Here is a 6,132-nt window from a genome sequence, read left to right as displayed (position 1 = left end):
GCTCCATTACTCCTGCACCTGAATGAGTACAAAGAACAACCTTTTACTTTAGTGATCACTTACTTACTGATGGAAATTTTCCATTGCAACATTTGGTTATGCTTGGAGTAAGATGACTTATGGAAAAATGCATAGGTAAACAACTAAATGACCACAAAATTTATACAATTCCTTAATTAATTCTTTGATTAGCGAGGAGATTGTTTGTTTATTGTGTTGATTAAGACATAATATATGAAATATACCCTTGTATTATGATAATTAGAAGAAAGAAAATAATTTTTACTTGCCTATTAAACCGGGGAAACCTTTCACTAAGAAAAACTCCAAATATAACAATACAAGACAAAACATTTCATAGACTTTTACTCTCTTTAAATAGATTCTCAATAGAAAAACCTAAATACTCTTGGTCCTATGATTAATAGGTACCAACTGGCTATTTGTCCTTATAAAGTGGACATTTTTATATTAAATAACCTTCCATTATTATCTAATGGACCTTACTCAAAGAGGATGGTTGCATACATCAATTGATTAACTCCTAGGTATCTTAAATTACGGGGATTAGGGTAGGACATGAAAATGTCCTCGCCCTTCAAAAGAAACATTTTCCTCAAGGCTAGAGATGAAGAAATTACTACTAGATTGTTATTGATTACCATGTTGCATATCCAGGCTACATATATTTCCAGTGGATTAGTACTTGAATCATGCATTGGTGCACTTGAAATTGTCTAGTATTCAATACTACTTCGAATTGTAACCAAATGGAGCCTTATTCATAATTTTTTGATAATTTAGTCTACACCTTGCACTTTGATACCATGGCCTTCTTCATGCGAGCCATGGGAAAGACATGGAAATTCTTAGTGTGCTAGAAGAGACAAGATACTGACCATTTGTCGAACACATTGTATGATTTTATAGGGTCCATGGAATTTTGGAGCTAATTGTTGTGGGTTATTTTCTTTGAGTGCTAGTTGTTTATAAGGTTGTAGGCAAAGAAACACTTGATCCCATTTAAAAAAAGAAAATTTGGAGAGATGCTAATCTACTTGTGGTTTCATTCTATAATGCCCTCCACCCACATCTACCCAAGTATCCAGCCAACTCGGGTAAACATGTGACGAGAAGTTACTATGATATGATTTGACTCCCTATGTGTCAGTTAAGGAATAGAATTGATGAAAACCCAAAACATAGACCTTCTACACCTACTATAGGACTCCCATAATACATCTATGTCATTCCCCTAACCAGCCCCTGGGTCACACTGAGCTTCTAGACCACTAAATCCCTGGACTCTCCCTTGATATCGACAAGGGTGCGTCTAAAAGGCTCTGGAAGTACGCACGACATGGGTATGCATGCGTCTGGGGATTTTTCTCCTCAGATCTGTGTTTGCAACTCCAAGATTTGTGCCACTTTTTAAGACCATAATCTAGGTCATTGCCCAGAAACCGCTATAGCTTTCAGAATCCATAGATTACATGACCACGAGACTTACAAATTAAAAACTGGCTCCAGGAATAAACCTGACCATCCCTAACCAGGACTGACATTTTGTCAAACACTTGACATCAATGAAATCTACAGGAAATGAATACAAGATTGAGTATAACTTAGTGATAATTCATATGAGACCTAACAAGAAGGATGACCACCCTCTTCCCTTAACTGTTTTGAAATCAATTAGGTCTTGCATCCATTATCCTTTCAGTTACAAGTAAATACATAAAATAACCAGTAATATAATCATGATTATAACCAACATTAAACCATGTAAAGAACAATGAGATAACAAATATTAAAGCCACATAATAATAAGTACAAAAGTAATAAAACTTATCTTTTATTAAACATAGGAAAAGCCAACCAAGTTCGGGACTTCCATGTACCACCCGACCATAGACATGGTTGAACCAAACCTGTATTTCATCTGGTCACCCCCATGCCATATTCCAAGCATGAATGTGGGATCTCATGTATAGACCAATCCAAAACAACCAAGGGAATCTAGAGGTTAAGCCACCTCCACCCTCACTAAATTGTGATCTTACCAAAACCGGCACCGAGATCACAAAACCAAACCGAGCTTGGAATGCCTCCGGATTCCATCACTATCCTTGAGGAATTTTTAATCTCCTTGTTTATCTAGATTTACTACAATCCACACCGGATCACTAGGCCCTAAACTGAGACACTAGTCTCTTAGGCATTACCACAATCCAAACTAGATCACTAAGCCCTCAGGTTTTATCGTGTATCCTACCAAAACCGGTCAAGGGATTTTGGAATGTTCTTGAGACCACCTCTGCCCTAGATTCGAAACCATCCATCAAATTCAAAGCTCAAAACCGAGGAAACAATCCCATCATACCATGGCTATCTGAAAAAAGGCAAGGAAAGGCTTAAAACCATTGTCATAACCCGGAAAAACCATGCCACTGACAGCAACAGAACCATATACCAACATGCAAAGCCATGCATGTCAAAACCATATAGGAAATCACACATTTGATATGTTACCGACAAGTATTCTTGTTGAAGTTGTTTGATCCTGCTTCTCCTTTCTTGATCTTTATTTTCCTTTTCCTTTCCTTGTCCTTCCTTTACTTAATTTTCCCTTCCTTGCTCCAAAGCTAGAATGACCCAAGAAAACTCTAAGTGTTCGAGAGTGCGAGAGAGAGAGAATAATGAGAGAGCTCCAAAACTTGAACTGAGAAAAATCCATGAACTGATATTCAGAAGCCTTTTTATCAATGAGGCCTCTATTTTCTTCATTTTCCATTATTTTCCTTCATTTTCCTCCTCACATGCAACCTGTGACCTTTCACCTTCCTTTTCTCCCATTTTCCTTTATTTTCATAAATAAATGTACCAAAAATACCTTTTTTCCTTTTTAATGTCTTAACCAATGCCTTTGTCAATTTCCTTTAGTCATAAACACATCAAGTGATGCCCACTGGGATATCTTTGCCCCACATTGAGCTTGGAATAAGTGTCCCTTAACCGTGGTCTTATGTTTCCTTTATTAACTTTTATTACATGAACTTTTAACCAAGGGCTATTACAGACCCCTCCCCCTTGGGAAACACCATCCTTGGTGTTAAACCACATTAAGACCTTATCAAAACCACTGAAAAGCAAACATACTACCCATGGAGCTTTATAACTAATCTTGTTGCAGTATTTACAATGAATGACCTTCTCAAAAGAAAAACATCATGACAAGATAACAACCATACTACTTATTGGAGCTTTATAATTTATCTCATGGCGGTATTTACATCTATATACATGTGTACATATACCAAAACATCAACAAAACATATGCCAAACATATACCAAACATTATACCAAAACTGATTTGCCTCCACCAGCAAACAAAGAAGGATACATGGCCCGCATGTGATCTTCCATCTCCCATGTAGTTTCTTCAGGCCCAAAGTACTTCCATTGCACTTTAAATTTCTCTATGGCTCTGTTCCTGAGCATGAGCTGCTTCCACTACAATATGAATTGAGGCTCCAACTGGAATTCTCCTTCTTGCTCCACCTACAATACATACCAATCAATAACATGATCAACATCCTTTATATACCTCTCAAGCAATGAAACATGGAAAACATATTAGACTTTCACTGTTGGAGGTAGTGCAAGTCAATAGGCCACTAGTCCAATCCTCTCAAGGATCTCAAAAGGATTGCAATATTGTGGTGCCAACTTGGCACATGATCTAATCCTCAAAGAGATCTTCTTGGGCTTGATGCGCAAATACACATGCTCCCCAACCTGAAACTCCTTGAATTCCCTGTGTTGGTCTGCATAAATCTTCTTTCTATCCTGTGTTGCTTTTAAAATCTTCTTTATAACCTGCATTTCATGTTCCATGTCTACCAACATATCTAGTCCAATAAGTACCATGTTCATTGGATCATTCCAGCTGATGGGATTATTACAACTCCATACATACAGTGCCTCGAAAGGACTCATCCTTAATGACTCTCGATAGTTTTTGTATGCAAACTCAACCAATGGAAGATACTCCTCCCATATTCTCCATTGGTGCTTCATGTACATCCTCAACATATCCTCCAATATCCTATTGACCCTCTCTATCTATCCATTTGTCTGTGGATGATAAGATCTACTGAAGGCCAACCCTGTACCCAAACCTGCAAATAGCTCCTTCTAAAACTTGGAAGTGAACTTTTCATCCTTGTCTAATACAATATTCTTCGGAACACCATGTAATCTCACAATCTCCCTTATGAAAACATGTTCCACTTCACTAAATATGTAGTCTTTACTGGAATGAAGTGAGCTATCTTGGTCAACCTGTCGACCATGACCATAATAAAATCATGTTTTCTCACTATCCTTGGAAGACTTGTAATGAAATATGTGGAAATTACCTCCCAATTCCATTCCAGAATCAGAATAGGTTGTAGTAGACCACCTATATTCTTACATTCTTCCTTTACCTACTGATAATCCAAACATCTAGCCATGAAATCTACCACTTCATTCTTCAGATTCGACTAATAGTAGAACTTCTTCACCACCGTCAATGTCTTCTGATATCCTGGGTGACCTGAGTATAGCTTGACATGAAACTCCCTCAGGATAAGCTTCTTGAGTTCACTGCAATCTGCCATATAGATCTTGTCCCTGAATCTCACCTAACCATCTATCGTGAGATGATAGTCTTCATCTTGATCACCTGTACTTGTACATATACCTGTACCTATACTCTGATGTAACCTGTGCATAATCTCTATATACTTGGCATCCCACTGTCTTGCCTACAAGATCCTATCCTGTAATTATGTCCCATCAAAGCTCATAGTTGCTATATGATTCACCTGTACCTTCTTACTAAGAGCATCTGCAACCCGTTTCTCCTTTCCCTTAATGTATCTAATCTGGAAGTCAAACTCACTAAGCATAACCAGCCATCTAGCTTGCCTGGCATTTAGATTTAGCTAGTCAAACAAGTATCTCAACCCACTGTGATCACTCGTCAATACAAATATCTTGCCAAGTAGATAGTGCCTCCACATTTTCAAGCCGTGAATAATAACTGCCAACTCAAAATCATGAGTCACATAGTTATGCTCGTGCTCATTCAAATTCCTAGACTTGTAGCGCACCACCTATCCCTCCTGCATAAGGACTCCATCGAGTCCTTTTTTACATGCATCTATACACACTACAAACTCTTTATCCATATTTGTAATATTAAGGACTAGAGCATTGGTTAACAACTGCTTCAGCTGCTCAAAACTAGTTGCACATTCTTTTGTTCATTCGAACTTCTTAACTTTATTCTACAAGGGTGTCACATGATATGCAATGCAAGAGAAGTTCCTGAAGAACCTCCTATAGTAACCTATCAATCCCATGAATGATCTCATCTCATCCACATTCTTAGGAGCTACCCACTCCATTATGGACCTTATATTTTATGGATCTATTGCTATGCCTTCCTTGGAAACAACATGTCCCAAGTAATGCACCTCTGTGTGAAAGAAGCTACACTTGCTAAGCTTGGCATACAACTGATGCTCTCTTAGTAATCTCAACCCTATTGCTAAATGCTCAGCATGGTCTTCTTCATTCTTGGAGTATATCAAGATGTCATCAATGAATACAATAAAAAAATTGTCCAGATAAGGACACAACACACTATTCATCAGACACATAAATGTAGCTGAGCATTAGTCAAACCGAATGAAACTACAACAAACTAATAATGCCCATACCTGGTCCTAAAGGTAGACTTGTAGGTATCCCCTTCCTTGATGCGTACTTGAGGGTATCCTGATCTCAAGTCGATCTTAGAGAACATTGTTGCTCCTTTCAACTGATCAAACAAATCATCAATCCTCGATAATGGGTACCTATTCTTGATCGTTACATTGTTCAGCTGCCTATAATTAATGCACAATTTGAGAGTACCATATTTCTTCTTTACGAACAACATTGGTGCACCCCAAGGTGATACACTTTTCCTAATGTATCCCTTGTCAAGAATCTCCTTTAACCGAAATTTCAACTCTATTAGCTCTGGGCTACTCATCTTATAAGGTGCCTTCGATGCTAGTGTTGCCCTTGACACCAAAT

The sequence above is a fragment of the Pinus tabuliformis genome, chromosome 6, assembly GCF_031772625.1.
Source record: "Pinus tabuliformis cultivar Carrire ecotype Pingquan chromosome 6, CPIR1, whole genome shotgun sequence".
Classification (NCBI taxonomy): Eukaryota; Viridiplantae; Streptophyta; class Pinopsida; order Pinales; family Pinaceae; genus Pinus; species Pinus tabuliformis.
The sequence above is the reverse complement of the archived record's forward strand: the minus strand, read 5'-3'. Positions refer to the sequence as shown.